The sequence below is a fragment of the Leuciscus leuciscus genome (assembly GCF_965113295.1).
Source record: "Leuciscus leuciscus genome assembly, chromosome: 25".
In the NCBI taxonomy this organism is placed as follows: Eukaryota; Metazoa; Chordata; class Actinopteri; order Cypriniformes; family Leuciscidae; genus Leuciscus; species Leuciscus leuciscus.
The window spans coordinates 662,813-683,683 of NC_138724.1; positions in this window are offsets into that span (position 1 = coordinate 662,813).

Genomic DNA, 20,871 nt, shown 5'->3' on the forward strand with positions numbered 1-20,871 from the left:
ATTAAATCCAACTGAAGATGATAGACAGATGATATTAAACCTCCAACCTAAACTAGACGAAATTTATAGTCGTAAGGCCCAAGGGGCCTTTATTAGATCCAGAGCTAAGTGGATAGAGGAGGGGGAAAGAAACTCAGCATATTTCTGTGGTCTTGAAAAAAGAAGACAGGAAAAAAATAGCATCAGATCCCTGATGATTGATAATAATGAAGTCACAGATGAAAAATTGATATCTTTAGAAATCTGGAAATTCTATAGCCAACTCTATAGCTCTAAATTTTCTAGTGTGGACTGTCAGAATTTTTTTCAGGATATAGCAAAACATATTCCAAAAATAGAGAATGGCCTCCAACAAACATGTGATAGTCAAATAACAATTACAGAACTTGATGCAGTAATTGGTCGTCTCTCTATTAACAAAGCCCCTGGATCCGACGGGCTTACAGGTGACTTTTACAGACATTTTTGGGTAGTTTTAAAAGTTCTGCTGCTACAAGTCTTTACCGAAATATTTGAAACATGTGTGCTTCCACCAACAATGAGACATGGTGTTATCATCTCAATTCCAAAACCTGGGAAAGATCCCAGATTTATAGATAACAGAAGACCCATTACACTCAGAAATTCCGACTACAAACTCCTAACTTACATCTTTGCTTCTCGTCTTCAAACAGGGATTTCAGATCTTATTGCAGATACACAGTCAGGATTCTTAAAAGGAAGGTCGATTCATAACAACATAAGATTGGTAATGGACATCATTGAGTATAGAAGCCAAATAGAGGATGAGGGTTTCCTTCTTTTTCTAGACTTCTATAAAGCATTCGACTCCGTAGAGCATCCATTTATTCTTTCGGCGCTCGAACACTTTGGCTTTGGAATCAAATTTAGAGAGTGGGTTGGTGGATTATATCGAGATATCAGTAGCTGTGTCCTATTACCTAGTGGTACCACCCCAAGCTTCAAGATTAATGTGGGTATTCCTCAAGGTTGCCCCATCTCACCATACCTGTTCATTTTAGCCACAGAAATGCTAGCAATCTATATTAAAAACTGTAATGATATTAAAAAACTTAATGTACTCGGCACAGACATAATAATCAGCCAACTAGCGGATGACACAACAATATTCTTAAAAGATAAATACCAAATTTCAACAACTATTGCCAAAATTGAAAAATTCTCAAAAGCATCAGGTCTAACATTAAACTTAAAAAAGTGTGAATTGCTGGCTGTACACGACACTTCACTGAAAAACATCTGCAATATCCCTATTAAATCAGAAATCAAATACCTGGGGATTTACCTCTCCAAGGACCAAAAACAAAGCCAACTTCTGAATGTAGAAAATAAAATTAAAGAATGCAAATCAAGACTAAATATATGGCTAGAGAGGGACCTATCAATACTAGGTCGAATTTACCTAACTAAGATGGAATGTTTATCAAGATGTACTTATCCAGCCTATTCCAATGCCATTCCAAACAAATTGATTAAATCTATCAACCAAATTAATCTAAACTTCATTTGGAGAAACAGACCACATTATTTGAAGAAAAGCGATATGGTTAAAGACACTAAGGAAGGAGGACTAAAAGTTATTGATTTTGACTGCCTTAATGGAACCTTAAAAATAAATTGGTTAAAATCTTGGATCAAACACAGCAACTCCTTTTGGTATTGTATTCCAATGACCTTATTCAAGAAAATTGGGGGATTAGAATTTCTTCTTAGAGCGGACTTTAGTGTTAACAAACTACCTATATCATTGTCAGAGTTTCACAAACAAATACTTTTGTATTGGAAAATGTTATACGTACATAACTTCTCACCCCACACATCTGTACTCTGGAACAACAGATATATTTTGCACCGCAACAGATCTCTGTTCTTTGAGGATTGGTATGGGAGAAATGTATGGTCTATGGCCGACTTAATGGATACCAACGGACATTTTTTAAATTATGAACAATTTTGCATCAAACATAATTTCAAACCCTTAAATTCAGACTTTACTAAATTACATAAAGCACTACCCAAAGGATTTGTCCTTCTAACAAGAAACATTTTGGCATATTACCCGATACAACCACAATTGGCCCCACTATCAATTCAAGGGATCTTTGTTTTGGATAAGCAATGCACCAATCACTTTATTAGAAATTGTTTTATTGATTTTCTTTATCCTAATATGCAAAATAAAAATAACATACTACAAAAATTTGATAAAGTGTCAATCATTAAACTAAGAACAGTGTATCTAACACTCCCTATACCTCCTAAAGTGAAAGAAACACATTTCAAAGTAATGAACAACATTTACCCCTCTAAAGAATTACTGAGACTTCGCTTTGGTATAGATGATAATACATGTACATTTTGTGAAATTGATGTCGAAACTACGAACCATGTGTTTTTCTCATGTAATGTGATACAGATATTTTGGTGTGATATACATAAATGGGTTAAGCAACAGATGTCTTCATTCCCAACCTCTATCTCCTGTGATGACATAACATTTGGTTTGATATTACAAAGCAAGGGTGATGAGCTCTGTACTAATACAATTGTATGTCTAGCTAAATTCTTTATTCACAAATGTAGAATTGTAAAATCATCTCCCAAATTTTGTTGTTTTTTTAAATGAATTTAAGCTGTATATGAAATCCTTAAAAACTCTGAAAAGTCCTAAAGCACAAAAAATATATGATACCCTAAAACACTTCCCAACTGAGGTTAATAGCTGAACAATGACTGAATTCTCCCCTTATATGTTTATTTTTTTTTTTTTTTTTTATGTTTTTTTATTTTTTTTATTTTTTTATTTATTTATTTATTATTATTATTTATTTTTATTTGAATGTCTCATCCTCATTCTTGTTACTAAGACTACATATATATTTACTGTTTGTATTGAGTGCTGCTCCCTCTGGCTATATTTTTGTTGTATCTTATTCTGAAGAAACTGATTTTATGCAGCCATGTTTGTTTGTAATTCTTGAAATTTTCAATAAAAATAAATAAATAAAAAAAAAAAAAAAAAAAAAAAAAAAAAAGGCTGCTTGTGACGTAAGTACCAATGAGGGTGCGGGCGCCCTCGAACGTCACGTTGCGCAAGAATGGGCGTGGCTTATGTCTATATAAGCCCAGTCCCGATAAGCTGCCCTTTGGTTTTTCATACTGAACTGAAGCGAAACCAGAACGTAACACAAAGCACGGCAGGGTTACGCAACACTCGTTCCCTCATCAAACAAACATACAAACAAACAAAAAAAAACACTCGTTCCCTCATCTAGAGAGAACCGAGGTTACGTTAGTAACTATCTATCTATCTATCTATCTATCTATCTATCTATCTATGTTACTTTGTTCCTATAATATTGAATTTTAAATCAAAATTAAGTTGAAAGAAGGTTTGAGGAACATTATATCTTTTAAAACACGTTCCTCTAACATCACGAAAACTGGACATTTTTCACGTTCCCAGATCCAACACTGAATATTTGGAGAACAAAAGTCTTTTAGCTGGGGCCATGTTCATTACGTTCTGATTATTGTAACCATTCTGTAACCATTAATGAAACATTTTAACTCGTATAGAGGCTCACACTCATATTCAGCCTTGTTTATTGTTTTTCTCTTTTTCTTTTCTTTTTGCACATATGTCCACAGCAGCCTGATTCTGTAGACCCCAAAAGTTCTTTTAAGAGCTAGACACAGTCAGTTTTTTGGTTTTGTAAGTACATGTTTCGACTAACTATCAAACAAGTTTTCAGTATTTATTGGCATAATGCAGCATACCTGCAACATGAATCTTAAGGACTGTTACCAGGTTTGATTAATATATTTTTTTCATTTCTTTGTTTTATTAGATTTTGGATCGTCTTCCGCTGTCTTCCTCCGTTTTAATTTCAAGGTAAGTAATATTACTTAGCTGCTCCTAAATGTGTTGTCATGTTGTATATTTTATTTTTAAACTTACACCGGATATTTATATTTGGTCATTTTTTTTGTGATGGGACAAATAAGCTATTCATGCAGATTCAGCACTGGAAAAATTTAAGAGAACACTGCACAGCTATCCGTTTTACTATTTATAGGTAACATTCGCAAAAGATAAGAACATAGTAAAAATTGCTACCTGTATCAACCTTGGCACTTCAAAATATTAACGAGGTCAAATAACCGTGGCAAGCAGGAGTTTTGTTTTCTGCTCTGTCTCGGTCGTCAAGTTGTGATGTTATCTAAGCTAATAATTTAGCAACTATTCAGTCCTTCCTAGACTGTACAGTGTGGCCCACACTGTGCAAATCCTGATGAATTTATAAAAATAATCTAATAAATACTTGCTCTGTAACAATTTTATTTGCATAACTTATTTCAGAAATTACACAAAACAAACCCCCCTTTTCAATACTTTAATGTATTCTCCTTGTACTTACTATTGCAGAATATTTTATGAAAGCAAATATTCTGAATTTAGAATGAACTCAAAATCCAGAAGGCAAAGGTACACAAGGCAATGGAAATGTGCCCGGAAGTCACTAACTGAAAGGATTATTGGAGAACAATCTAAATGCCTTCCAGTAACATCTCAACATGGTCAAGATCAGGTCAATGTGGATGAAAGAAATGACAAGGACATCTGGGGTGCTTTTAAATGTGCAGAGACAGGGGTCCGTGAAGGACAAGAGAGTGAGGATAATGGGGTCAGTGAAGGAAACTGCAGTTCAGAACATGAGAACGAGGATCATGTCTTCAGTGAGGACAACTGCACTTCAGGGCCTGAGGATGTGAATCAAATGTCTCCAGCCACACTTACAACATTTTTGCAGGGTTGGGCTACAAAACACCTTATTAAACACATTGCCATTGATGACCTTCTGAAGGGACTTAGACAAAATGGACATCCAGAGCTGCCTTTAACAGCAAGAACCTTGCTGCAAACTCCGAGACATATTAAAACAGTCATGAAGTCAGGAATGGAGTGTATTCATTTCAACCTGAGAAAGAGTCTTAGCGAGCAGTTGCAGCACTACCCAAGGGATGTAACGGACGGAATAACAACACTGGAGCTATCATTCAATATAGATGGACTGCCCATTTTCAAAAGCAACAAAGCAAATCTATGGCCCATCCTCTGTGCCATTCACCTGACACCTATCAGAGTCTTTCCGGTGACCCTGACACTTGGTCCTTCCAAACCAAAAGATTTGGATTTTGTTGAGGAAGCCATTAAAGACATTCAAGATCTCCTGGACAATGGTTTCGAAGGAATACAAATTCAAATTAGATGTGTTGTGTGTGACGCACCTGCGAGAGCAATGGTCAAAAAGATAAAACAGTACTCAGGATATTACGGGTGCGATAAATGCACTCAGAAGGGCCTGTGGGTTACTGGGAGAGTAACATATCCAAAGGCAGACAACCTCACGCTACGCACAGATGAGGCATACCGTGCTGAAATGACAAAACGGCAGAAAGACGATGCCATTTCAGTGTCCCCATTTTTGAGTCTCCCTTTGGACATGATTAACCAATTTCCAATAGACTATATGCACCAAGCCTGCCTGGGGGTCACAAAAAAATTGATCACAGAGTGGATGAGAGGAAACCGGAATGTGCGAATGTCAGCTGGACAAATCAATGAAGTGACTCAACGGCTGCTGGCACTCAAAAAAGACATTCCAAGCTGTTTTGCTAGAAAACCAAGAGGTCTGGACGAAATAGATAGGTGGAAGGCAACAGAACTGCGGCAGTTTGCCGTTTACACTGGCAAGATTGTACTAAAAGGAATTCTGGCCGACCAGCTGTACGATCATTTTATGACATTCAGAATCAGAATCAGAATCAGAATCAGAATCAGAAAGAGCTTTATTGCCAAGTGTGCTTGCACCCACAAGGAATTTTTCTTGGTACTGAAGCTTCCAGTGCACATATACAAATACAAATACAACAAGAAACATAGTAATACAAATTCTAAGAATAAAATATATAAAAAAAATAAAATATAAAAATAGTATAGAAAGTCAAAAAAGGGGTCACAGTTGGGTTTAGTCTGAATAAACATTTACAGATTATGAACATATTTACAGTATGTTGAGTAATATGAATTATAATATAAATATAAATATCACCTGAGTTAGAGAATATTACACTAGACAGTGGGAGTCTAGTGCATGTTACAGATTATGAACATATTTACAGTATTTTGAGTAGTATGAATAATATAAATATAAATATCACCTGAGTTAAGAGAATATTGCACTAGACAGTGGGAGTATTGCACTTACAGGCATATGCCTTGGGGGGCATGTTAAGTGTTCAGAAGGGAAATGGCCTGTGGAAAGAAACTGTTCCTGTGCCTGGATGTTCTTGTGGCCAGTGATCTGTGTCGCCGTCCTGACGGTAACAGTTCAAACAGGGGGTGTCCAGGGTGAGTGGAGTCTGTGATGATTTTACCTGCTCTCTTCCTCACTCTGGAAGAGTACAGGTCCTGGAGGGTTGGCAAGGGGGCACCAATAATCCTCTCTGCAGTCCGGACTGTCCGTTGTAGTCTCCTGATGTCCGATTTGGTAGCTGAACCAAACCAGACAGTGATGGAAGTGTTGCCTTGGGTCTTCTTCTTTCACCAAACTCGGCAGTGGACCACAACTGCTACAGCAGTCAGCTGATGAAATACTTCGTAGAAAAAACTAAAGAACTGTATGGTGATCATTTCATGGTATACAACATACATTCCATGATACATCTATCAGCAGAGGCCATGAATTTTGGTTGTCTTGATGCTTGCAGCGCTTTCCCATTTGAAAACTTTCTGGGAAAGCTTAAACGACTCGTAAGGTCAGGAAAGAAGCCGCTTGTTCAAGTGGCCAAACGTCTGATGGAGAGGTCAAATTTTCCACAGACTCAATCAGTGGTCACCACAAAGTTCAAAACCACAAGACCAAACAATGCTTTCATTCTCGGGGAGGGGAAATGTTGCGTGGCCATTGAAGAAAGGGAAGAGATGGATGAGTCAGGCTCCCGAATGTTATTGTGCAAGGTTTTTGAGAAATCTCAACCACTTTTCAAAGACCCATGTGACTCGCGGATGATTGGTTGTTTCAAAGTGGAGTCAAGACAATCCAAACTGACACTGATCCCAGAACAGCAGCTATCAAAAACTGCCATAATGATTGAAGAAAACCAGGAAATATTTTTTTTGGCCATACTGCATACACTTTAACTCTCTTCCCCATCCCATCCCATCCCATCCCATCCCATCCCACCTCACCCCACCTCACCCCACCTCACCCCACCTCACAGCTGACGGACTATGTTTCAGCTTTGTCCAGACACTGGGCTGGAAGATGAGGATCTGCTTTTGAACTGTTCACTGTATGGGTCGTTCTTCCATGGGCTGAGGATGGTCTTGCTTTCATTTCAGGGTGAATATTTAATTTTGACTGTGTGACTTTTTTTTTTTACCCATGTTATAGCAAAAATTATTTGTGATCAAACACTAATTTGCGGACCCCCAGTTGAAGACCCTTGCTGTAGAGTGAACTCATATAGGAGCCGTGTTAATTCAGGACCAGAGATTGCGCTGTGCATATTGATAGGCTGTGCATTTGTAATATAAAAGCATTGTTTTTATCTCTCAACAGATGGCGACTTTTGCAGTGGTCGAGTTTGCAGATAATTCTGTAGAAATTATCCCAACCACTTGGTTGGAGGAAACAATCAAAGTATGCTTTTATTCACTAAACTTTAAAATAACATTACACTTACACTCATTTATTAATTAATTTATTTTCATTCATTTTGAATAGGGAATATACTGTTTCTGGACCTACACGAACTCAAGGCAGTTGGTAAAAAACAATGCGATTCCTGACAAGCAAAAGTGGAGGCGGTACTTGCTGAAAAAAATTTGGTTAAGAACAGGTATAGTGATACTATTTCAAGATTTAAGTTTGCTGCCTGACTGATGAAGGTGATGTTAAAACCTTTTCTGATTACTGCCAAAATTTCTAAATGTCATCTTCCAGCCAACATTTGTATGTGAAATGGGCTGAATGGATTGTCCACAGGTTCCATAATGAATCATATAGGATGGCGCTTTTAAACAGGTGGGCCCCAACTGGACCCATCTTGGTCCCAGCTTTAGTTTTCAAGTTTTTTATTTATTTATGAAAGTAGAAAAATGAGAAAAGTTCCTTTTTCGATTTTTTCCGTGAAAACGAAAAACAAGAATTCAGCTTGAAGTCGGTATAAATAGACTATGTGTTTAATACTACAAAATGCCCGATGTTACAGTTACTGCACTTGCCGCCCAGAACAAAAGAGAACATGCCTATTTAAAGTTATTTAAAGTTATATACCTAATTGTTAAAATACATACTTTTAACCTGTATTTGACCCAGTCTTTACTGAAAGCTTTGAACAGGAAATAAATTGGGGACAGTTAGAAGAAGCAACAACTATACATTTATCACAGCTTACACTGCAGACAGTCTGTCCTCCTCCATCTCTTGTCCCAGACTTTTTTGAGAGTTCCCTCTCAGTTTCTTGCCAGTTGATCTGAGCAGTCTTAAGAGTCTCTGCAAAACAAATTCGTTTTTTTTTTAGATATTATGATTTTAGAGAAATCAAGTTACTTACACGTCACAATACCTTATGAAAGAATAAAAACTTTTACTCAGGATAAAAAACAAAAACAGCATTAAACTTCAATAGGAATGGTCATGGTATTGAAATGTCACTGGAAGGGCATTTAGGAAATCAATAGAGAATTACTGTTTATTTATTCAGACTTTTTTAATTTTTTAATTTTGTATTGATAAAACCAGTTTATAAAGTATGCGTTTAAAAGCATCAATTCATTCATTGATAACCATTTAAAAAAATCAATAAACAACAATAATAATAATACATTATTTGTCTCAAGACTTTTTTGTCATTTTAATATTAGGTAGTTTCTCACAATCAGACTCTCAGTCTATGATAGAATGGGCCTTAAACCTTTTATCCTGTTCTTAATGTAAATATAGCTCTTGTTGCAACAGCTGTGGTCTGTATGTTAATGAAGTTGTGAAACCCCATTGTCTGAGAAGGTTCTCTGTGTCCCACACCCAGTCACATTCTACAATTGACTACCATTTGTTCTACTACTTTTACAAGGCTACAACACATAAGCCTATTAGCCTATATTGACTTTAAATATATAATTTAGGATACAAAAGTACAGGGTATTTATATTAAGTAGCCTACATAAATGTGTAAATGTATTTGTAGTAAACTTAGCATAAAATAAATGTTTCAAATACATTTTAGTATTTTGTTTCATGTGTTTGAGTTTTTAACAACATTGACGACAGAGGCTACAACGTTAAATACGTGCTAATACGCTAACCGCGATTAGCATAATCAAATCAACACACAGCAGCAGGTTGTAGCACGTCCGTTATCCGAGTGTAAAAGACATAAACATAAGACATGACAGAACATTTCTGGGAAGTTAATGAACTCCATTAACACAAGATTTGTTTATCTGCATTATATATTCTACCATGAACTATATTAACACTCATATTAATTTAATGTAGCCTAATACATAAACGTTTAAATAGGCTATATATTAATTTATCTCTGTTTTTCTAAAATTATAGGGGATATGATAAACACGAAACTTAACTAACGTTAACGTTAATAGAGACTGAAAAATGTTCTCTTACCTGATTTCGCCAATGTTTGCAGGACACATCCAGTCCGACCTTCCTCTGTGTTCACATATCAGCTTCTGTTCTCCTCCGTTACAACGCAAATTGGTTCAAAATAATAATTTAACAGGCATAAGGAAAGACTGAGTAATCTTGCCAAGCAGTAGCATTTCGTCATGAACTCAAAATGACGTATTTTCAAACATGACCAGAAAGGCGCACACATTTGTCATTGGCCAGTTACGTAGATGACAGTCATATTAACCAATCATGATCAAAGAAGGTGAAACAACCAATAGCAATTGTTTCAGTGTGATAATGGAAAAGATGACTTTTCTTCTTTTCTTTCTTTCTTTTTCTTTTTTTTTAAAGAAATGTGTGTTTAGTTTTATTTGTAGACTGGCTATATCATTTGATTAGTTGGTCAAATAGTGTTTTGATGACAGTGTGAATAAAAATGCAATCCTGCATGGTAAGCTTTAGGCACATACAAAAAATTGTAAGGCCAAACAAAATCACAAAAAGCAAAAAAAGTTTCTGCTGCACTTCTCTTGTGAGATTGTTATTGTTATTGTTAATAATATGATTATATTTTAACATAAATTTAGATTTTTGAAGTGGTGTTTTGATCAAAATATTATACAATGCTAAAATAATAACAAAATAATAATTAGAAATAATAATAATTCAAAGATTATGTATTTCTTAAAGACATGATATTGATTCAACATACAGATTTTGTTAAAAAAAAGTAGGAAAAAAAACTTTTTCAACTATTTTGCAATAAATGTTATATTAAACGTTACATGTGACAACGTTAAAACAACAACTGACATTATTTCAACCATATTTCAACTTTGAGGGTCAGTCAAGAACCCATATAGAGATTACCTATGTGGCTACCACCATGGGCCCATGTAGGCAGCCTATATGGGATTTATTGTGTTTGCCTATGTCTAACCCATTTGATAAACCCAAATGGGCCCCATTGTGTTGCCCATTTTTGCGCCCATGCACTTATTTCCCATTAGTGACCCAACTAGGACCCACATGGGGAGCCCACCTGTTTTTGCTTAGCTGATCCAAGATAAGATTACCATTTTGGGACCATATATTTGGGACCTAACTACGTGGGGCCCACATATACATGTTGACTGGGCTATAATATTATTTTACATATTTTACAGACTCTTATGCCAAAGCCTCCCAGAAATGCCAGCTTGTTGCCGAAACGTCACATATTGAAACAGACAACAACGACACAACAAGTAAAAAGAGGACACATAAAATGCCAAAGAGGTTTCATTCGGAAACAGAAATTTCTTCAGATGGTAGGTGTTCACAACTATATTTTATCTTTTATGATTGAACTATGGAATTAAAGGCATTTGTGAACTTTGCCTTTTATTTATTTAAACATACAAAAAATTCATTAATTTCAGATGGTTGCATTAGAAATCAGAAAAAGAAGAAAAAGGACCTGTCGAAACCTGTTGCACCTAAATGTAAGTTGTTACATAATGTACACAGATAGTAATATTACATTTTATTTGCACAATTCAAAGCAACCTAGACGTCTTTTTATATTTCTGTTGTATTGTCAGATCAGCAACTGCCCAAAACATATCCTCAAGAAAAGGGTAAGTAGAATGAAATATAAATATAAAAAATGTGTTTCAAGATTTTATCCACAATGGACTTAAAGTAATATGTTTCTCTCTCTTCTCCACAGACAATCAGGAAAAGCCAAGATCTCCCAACTTATTCTGTAAGAAGTTTTGAATGTTAATAAACATTTTAATGCCCATGCCCATTTAATGCCTATTGTACATTTATACTCTATTAAAAATGTATTTATTTACAGCAGAGGCATCATTACCGTGCTCACTGCAAACTTTGTCACCACCCCAACAAGGTGTGTAACAAATTCATTGATATTTATAAATGTGTATAATGTCAATTTTGAAGCATAGGTATTTTTTATGCCACAGCAGATCAGATGTCAGATCTCCTCTTAAGAGAACCACAGACCTTGTCAGAAGAAGCAACAAAGAGTAAGCTTACAGCTCTGTCACAAACATGCATGCACATTTCAGGAACTGATTCCATAATGTTTTTTTGTTTGTTTGTTTTTTAGACTACCGCACAAAAGTCTTGCAGAAGTTACAAGAGCTCTGCGAGAACCAGCAAGACATCCTCACACTGCAGAGAAGACTGTTGGCTGCGACTGTGCCAGTGATAGAGACAGAGGAGGAAACTCTAGAAAATGGGCCCTGTCAAACTGTAGAAGAGCTTAAACAGTTTGACACCTCATTAGAAAATAAAGAGACTAGGACAAAGATGGTAATAAAAACAGCATAAGCAAACACATAAGCTGGCAATGTAATATAATTTGTTACAACTGTTACAATGATTTTAGTAAAAAGGATTGTTCATTTGTGGGTGAACTGTTACTTACTCACACAGATGTTTCTTTAAACCTGCATGAAGGTTTTTTTTTAACATGAAACTATTTTAAAGAGTGCTGGTAATCAAACAGTTGCTGTTCCACAGTGTAGAAATATGGAAGTCAATGGGGAAAATAAACTGTTTGAATATCAAATACTCCTAGAATATCTTTAAAATATCTTTCTTCATGTAAAAAAAAAAACTTCATGCAGGTTTAAAGAAACATGAGGGTGTGTAAATAACAGCAATGCTCATTTGTGGGGTAACTATCCCTTTAGGTTAATTTCTAAGTTTTTATGGTACATAAATGTTTGTTTTTTTAGGTTAACTACCTACGCTCCATCGGGGGAACCAATCCAGGGGCGGCTGTGCGTAAGATGCTACGTAAAGTGGCCACCAATGAAGTCATGGGTGCCTACAGCATGAGAGGAAAGAAAACTAAAATGGCATTCCAGGAGCTTAGGATTTGCTCTCTTATTATAGGAAAGTTTAATTCCATAATCCTTTAAAAAAATATTGATTGTCAATATTTAATGTAATTAGTATTTAATAATGTTAGTAGTAACAATTTGGAGATGATTTGTTGAAGTTGTTTGATCAGATTATTTCATCTAATTTTTAGGAGCAACACAGAGGAACTTCAAATCAGTGAAGTCAACAGAAGTGGAAGATCTTATCTCACAGGCCCTGAAATTCGCTCCACACAGGAATTTGAAATGGTAAACACACTGTATTTGTTGAATAAAGATAGAACACCCAACATGAAACAAGACATGCAGCTAAGAGACTGTCCGCTCACACAAACACCAGACATTACGGTCTGTCACAAAACCAAGAAATAAACTAGACCCAACCCTGTGACACAACCCTGACAGTATTTAAATGCATTTTGAAATTACTATTAACTATGTCAGTGATACTACTTTGACTAACACATAGTGAAGGCTACATGCAGCGTTTCACAAAAACATCGTAAGAGTGCGTAAAAACGGTATGATTGATCTTAATATTACGGTCTGTTTCCCAGAATCTTCCAATAAAATGGCAGGTTTTTTTGTTGTTGCAAAAAAACCTTTTAATAATCTATTGCTATTTGCAGTTAATGTAAACCGTATCTATTTGATATACTTTATGTAAATGGAATCTATCGCTAATTTTTATCTCGCTGCTCGCTGGCATGGCATCATAGAGGCTGGCATCTATATTTTACAACAAACGCCCCTTTGAGTACCCTCTTCAACAGTGACATCTATTACGTTATAATTGAGGTACTTGGCAATGGCAATGACTGATTGAAACAAGAATATCAATTTTCTTTGTTATAATATTACTATTCTTTGTTGTATTTACAGATGACTGTGGTGAAGGTGGAAGAGTGCAGGATCTACAATTACACTAATAATAAAATGTTAGAAGTAGTTAGTTAGTTGGTTTATATTTACATGTATTTCCACCCTAAGTGACAGCTTTTTTTTTTGAATATAAAGTGTATCTTTGTCACTGTTTTTAGGTATGGTGTAAATTTAGTTTGTTTTTGTTTCGCTTTCTGCCATGTTTTGAATATGATGCATAGCCTACTACCCCATGATTGTGTTTTTATTATTTATTTTTTAATCAACAATTAAAAAATGACAAAAACATGGACTGTAGGCTGATTATTTATATAGATTTACTGTTATATGTTATTAAAGTAAATTCAATTGTTGTTAGTTGAACGTTAGAAATAACGTTCTGGGATTAATAAAACTTTCCTGGCTAACCAAAAACAAACCATAAAAACTAACGTTCTGGGAACCAAAAACTAACGTTCTGGGAACCAAAAACTAACGTTCTGGGAACGTTAAGAAAACTTTCCTGGCTAACCAAAAACAAACCATAAAAAATAACGTTCTGGGAACCAAAAAATAACGTTCTGAGAACCAAAAACTAACGTTCTGGGAACGTTCTGGGAACCAAAAACTAACGTTCTGAGAACGTTCTGGGAACCAAATACTAACGTTATGAGAACATTCTGGGAACCAAAAACTAACGTTCTGAGAACGTTCTGGGAACCAAAAACTAACGTTCTGGGAACGTTAAGAAAACTTTCCTGGCTAACCAAAAACAAACCATAAAAAATAACGTTCTGGGAACCAAAAACTAACGTTCTGGGAACCAAAAACTAACGTTCTGGGAACCAAAAATTGTTAGCTGGGAGGATCCTACCGTAACCGCTCCGTTTTTGAAAAAATTGCACACGAAATGGAAGAAGGGGACACAGGAGAACGTGGTTGCAGTGTCAAACTACGCATCCACACAGACCTCTGTAGTGAATTTGCAGCCATAAACCCGCAAAAGGCAAAAATAGCCAATTTTGCTCTCTTTCTCTTCGTTCTTCTCCTCCTCAGCACCTGCTCATTAATTTCACGGCTTCCATTACACAAACATTTTGAAATAAATGCGAATATGCTTACTTCCTCCATAACCTCCCGAACTTTAATGCAACCGCGTGCTGCGTCTGATGTCATTGTTATTGTTCTTTTGCGCATGCGGGTTAGTTTGAAACCTCAAACAGTTCACACTGCAATCAGATATAGGTCACATTTTAAAAGGTAATGGGAACAGCCAATCAAAAAATCGGATCTGAGCAAAAAATCAGAATTGAGCATTAAGACTTGCGGTGTGAACGGGGCCATAGTGTTTCCACCTGGGTAATTGTGTGCTAACTGAGCTGAAGCTGTACTGACTTGAGTGCACAATTTTGAATGCTAGTGCTTTCTAAATGACAACATGGTGCAGGCTATAGGTGTGTTCGACATCGGCTGCGGCTGGATGTAACCGATCGGCGAGAGTAGCCGCGTGCAGGCGGGGAGGAGCTGCAAACGGAGACGTGAAGTCGGACACTTTCTGGTTCCCGTAGTGACCGCTCACGTGGTGTTTGCATACTTTACCACAGCTGCAGTGAAATAAATGCAATATTTGCCAAATAATACACAGATGTTTCATTTCATGAGACATGTTCATTCAATACTTTATGTACTGCTTCATACAGCGTCTGTTTGAACAAGAATAAAGTTCAACATAAGCAACTATCAATGAAGTGGAGTCTACGTTTTTTAAGCAGTTTTAATTTGATAAACATGACACAATATAACATGACAACGACATGAAAAGAGTGTTCACTGTTATAATAAACTGATTTGAGAGCATTAGAGGAACTAAAGGTGTTCGAATAAACACGAAACACACGTGATCGTTGTCATGCGGTGAATCCGGCCAATCGTGGAACAGCTGTGTCGTCATCAGCCCTCCTGCAGCCCAGTGCAGCCGCTCTTGAGAAGCTGCGCTGGCTGAGTTCTCCGGCTACTCTCGAAACTATGGCAAGCCATTTTAACATTTAAAAGCTAGACTGGATATGTGTTGCAGATATCTGTAATTCAGTTTTGCCTAGTCAAAAAGAACATTTCAGATATCCGCAACTACATTCTTCCTATCCATAATTGTCATTTCAGATATCCACAAAGACATTCTTCCTAGGACAAATGACGTCACTTTTGCCATTCATTTGTATGGGGTTTATCATTACAGATATCTACAATTCAGTTGCAGATATCCACTATGTGAATTACGGATATCTGCAATTGAATTGTAGATATCTGTTATTCTAGTTTGAGATATCTTCAATTTGATTCTGACTAGTCATAACTCCAGTTAAAGATATCTTTAATTCACCTCAATTCAAGATATCTACATGTTCCTTTTCAGATATCTTAAATTAAGTTTGGACTAGGCGAAATTACGTTGTAGATATCTGTAACTGGAGTTATGACTAGTCAAAATGGTGTTGTAGATATCTCAAACTGGAGTTAGGGATAGTCATAATTTAATTGTAGATATCTATTATCAAGTTATAGATATCTTGAAATGAATTTTGATTAGAGATATCTGAAATTTGAGATATCTGTAACTTTCATTCTGCCTAGTCAAAATGTAATTACAGATATCTTGAATTAGAGTTTTGACTAGGCGAAATGACGTTGCAGATATCTGTATACAAATTAGGCCCGCATCACACTTTAGGCGGGAGCAGAGCGTGTTGTTCAAATCATCAAATCACATAGCACCTGTAACTGTTAACTTGTAATTAGCACTGATTAGCACCATGTCGGAGCAACCAGAGTTTTTAATCGTCTTTTTAATGCTGTTAGATACTGTTTCAAATTGAAAAAATAAAATAAAAAATAAGAACTAATCTGAACTAAGAACTTTTTTTTCTCATCTAAGGAAGTTAATGTTATTGTACTTCCATGGCAAGAATAGCATGCATGTCAGCATCTTTATTAAAGTGAATTAGTGTGAATCTCTTTCACGCATAAATCTTAATGCAACAATAACCTACGTAATTTTAAGCATGATCATAAACATAGCATTGCAACATTTTTTTTTTTTTTTGTATATAAAATATTGTATATCTTTTTTTTAACGAGGCTGAATCCAGCTTCTTATTCGCAGCTTCTTATTGACGCTATCCGTTCCACCTTAAATGACGCGAACTTCCGCGTTTGCTGGCTTCTTATTGACGCTCAACTTAGGGACCGTGCGGTTTTTCTCTTTTTCGCGTTTTTTAACGGAATTGTGTTACTTTTGTGTCTATTTTTAGAAGAAAAGAATAATATTTTTTTTAAATGCAAATAACACTGATATATCAGCGAAAATGGACTGTAAAAATATAAAGGCACATAATTAGGCTACAGTATTCTTTAATAATTGTACATGTCATCAGCTCAATTTAGGGACCATGTGGTTTTTCTCTTATTTACACTTTTTGGGGACCCTGTTTATATTGTAGGCCTATCTATTTTCAGAAAATAATAATACATTATTTTGAAAGGTAAATAACAAATAATAATAACATAAAATGACTGTAAAAAATATAATGAGGCCTATACATCAATATTGCAAATAACATAATTTGAATGTATTTAAAAATAAATATATTGAATACTTTTTATTTTTTATTTTTATTATTGTTACAAATAAAAATTTCACAAGGTAACCAGAGATTATGCTCCAGCTTGGATCCAGGCCCTGATGAAGACTGATTATATGATAAATATATATAAATTATCATTTTATCATTGCTTTAAACTGCACATTAATTTTGCTTAAAATTCATGCGTTTGTAAATACTAATTTGTTCTATCTTATAACTGTACTTTCTGATATCTCATAAAATCCTACTGTGGTTTTGTAACAGAAATCTGCATTTTCTGTAAAGCTGCTTTGAAATATGTATTGTGAAAAGTGTTATACAAATGAATGTATGTATCATGAATTAAATTGAATTGACTTGAAAGAGCCATTGCATTGTTACTGTACATTTTAAAGTTATGGACCCAATCTGACAATACAGAAGAGTTATCACATTGTTGACCCATTTGGGGGTGTTTCACTGATGCTTTATCCTGCATCTGTGCTTGAATATAATCATGCACAATTTCAGATATTTATACTGTAGAATTTTGCAATTATGGACCCATGAAATAGGCCAAAATTACCCATTACCCATTGGGGGGATCTATATCTCAGCTGCCTTTTAGGGTGCGTTAAAAGTTGCACTGGGGCCTTATACCCATTGTGCTTGACTGTCACCATAAACAAATTTAGACATTTTTACTGTAGCATTGTGAAGTTAGTAGAGCTACTACTCTAACGAAATCCAAATTAAGCATTTTTTATTGTAGAATTATTTTTGTATGAATTTTTGAATTTGACATTTCACAATGTAAAATAATCCGCCTATTGCATTTTCTGCACAATTCGCGGCGCTGTTTCTCGGCAACCTCAGAGGGTGCGTTAAATTGGACATTATCCCATTATAGAAGAGCTACAACTCTAACGAAATCCAAATTTTAAGCATTTTTTACTGTAGAATTATTTTTGTATGAATTTTTAAACTTGGCACTTTACACAATGTACTATAATCCGCCTATTGCATTTTCTGCACAATTCCGGGCGCTGTTTCTCGGCAACCTCATAGGGTGCGTTAAATTGGACATTATCCCATTATAGTAGAGCTACTACTCTAACGAAATCCAAATTTTAAGCAGTTTTTACTGTGGAATTATTTTTTTATGAAGCTTTAAACATGGCACTTTACACAGTGCACAATGAGCCGCCTAATGTATTTTCTGCCCATTTCGCGGCGCTGGTTCTCAGCCGCCTCAGAGGGTGCGTTAAATTGGACATTATCCCATTATAGTAGAGCTATTACTCTAACGGAATCCAAATTTTAAGCAGTTTTTACTGTAGAATTATTTTTGTATGAATTTTTAAACTTGGCACTTTACACAATGTACAATAATCCGCCTATTGCATTTTCTGCACAATTCGCGGCGCTGTTTCTCGGCAACCTCATAGGGTGCGTTAAATTGGACATTATCCCATTATAGTAGAGCTACAACTCTAACGAAATCCAAATTTTAAGCATTTTTTACTGTAGAATTATTTTTGTATGAATTTTTAAACTTGGCACTTTACACAATGGACAATAATCCGCCTATTGTATTTTCTGCACAATTCGCGGCGCTGTTTCTCGGCAACCTCATAGGGTGCGTTAAATTGGACATTATCCCATTATAGTAGAGCTACTACTCTAACGAAATCCAAATTTTAAGCAGTTTTTACTGTGGAATTATTTTTTTATGAAGCTTTAAACATGGCACTTTACACAGTGCACAATGAGCCGCCTAATGTATTTTCTGCCCATTTCGCGGCGCTGGTTCTCAGCCGCCTCAGAGGGTGCGTTAAATTGGACATTATCCCATTATAGTAGAGCTATTACTCTAACGGAATCCAAATTTTAAGCAGTTTTTACTGTAGAATTATTTTTGTATGAATTTTTAAACTTGGCACTTTACACAATGTACAATAATCCGCCTATTGCATTTTCTGCACAATTCGCGGCGCTGTTTCTCGGCAACCTCATAGGGTGCGTTAAATTGGACATTATCCCATTATAGTAGAGCTACTACTCTAACGAAATCCAAATTTTAAGCAGTTTTTACTGTGGAATTATTTTTTTATGAAGCTTTAAACATGGCACTTTACACAGTGCACAATGAGCCGCCTAATGTATATTTTCTGCCCATTTCGCGGCGCTGGTTCTCAGCCGCCTCAGAGGGTGCGTTAAATTGGATATTATCCCATTATAGTAGTGCTGTTCCTCTAATGAAATCCAAATTCTAAGCAGTTTTTACTGTAATATTATTTTTTTATGAATTTTCTAACTTGGCATTACAGTGCACAATAAGCCGCCTAATACATTTTCTGCCCAATTCGCGGCGCTGTTTCTCGCCTGCCTCAGAGGGTGCGTTAAAGTGGACATTATCCCGTTATAGGACAGCTGTTCCTCTAATGAAATACATATTTTCACCAGTTTTTACTGTGGAATTATTGTTTTATGAAGCTTTGAATTTGACACATTAAACAATGCACAATAATCCGCCTATTGCATTTTCCGCCCAATTCGCGGCGCTGTTTCTCGCCTGCCTCAGAGGGTGCGTTAAAGTGGACATTATCCCGTTATAGGACAGCTGTTCCTCTAATGAAATACAAATTTTCACCAGTTTTTACTGTGAAATTATTGTTTTATGAAGCTTTGAACTTGACACATTACACAATGCACAAAGAGCCGTATTGCGCCTTAGGCCCATTTCGTGGCGCTGTTTCTCACCCGCCTCAGAGGGTGCGTTAAAGTGGACATTATCCCGTTATAGGACAGCTGTTCCTCTAATGAAATACATATTTTCACCAGTTTTTACTGTGGAATTATTGTTTTATGAAGCTTTGAATTTGACACATTAAACAATGCACAATAATCCGCCTATTGCATTTTCCGCCCAATTCGCGGCGCTGTTTCTCGCCTGCCTCAGAGGGTGCGTTAAAGTGGACATTATCCCGTTATAGGACAGCTGTTCCTCTAATGAAATACAAATTTTGACCAGTTTTTACTGTGGAATTCTTTTTGTATGAATTTTTGAACTTGACATGTTAAACAGAGCTAAAGACAGAGAATAAACATGCTTTACACAGGTTGCAGTGAGAACACACAATCAATCATTTATTGGTACAGGTGCAGCTTAAATAGAACAGCACATGGCATGGACACATAACAAACACACCTGAGAGGAATCCACAATAATTAGGAGCATACTCATTAACCAATCAATCAATTAACGACACATTACACAATGCACACATACGCCTCTTTGTGCATTGTTATGTCAAGTTCAAAGCTTCATAAAACATTAATTCTACAGTAAAAACTGGTCAAGATTTGGATTTCATTAGAAGAACAGCTGTCCTATAACGGGATAATGTCCACTTTAACGCACCCTCTGAGGCGTGTGAGAAACAGCGCCGCGAAATGGGACTAAGGCGCAATACGGCTCTTTGTGCATTGTGTAATGTGTCAGGTTCAAAGCTTCATAAAATAATAATTCCACAGTAAAAACTGCTCAAAATTTGGATTTTATTAGAGGAACAGCACTCCTATAAGGGGATAATGTCCACTTTAACGCACCCTCTGAGGCGGCCGAGAAACAGCGCCGCGAAATGGGCCTAAGGCGCAATACGGCTCTTTGTGCATTGTGTAGTGTCAAGTTCAAAGCTTCATAAAACAATAATTCCACAGTAAAAACTGCTCAAAATTTGGATTTCATTAGAGGAACAGCAGTCC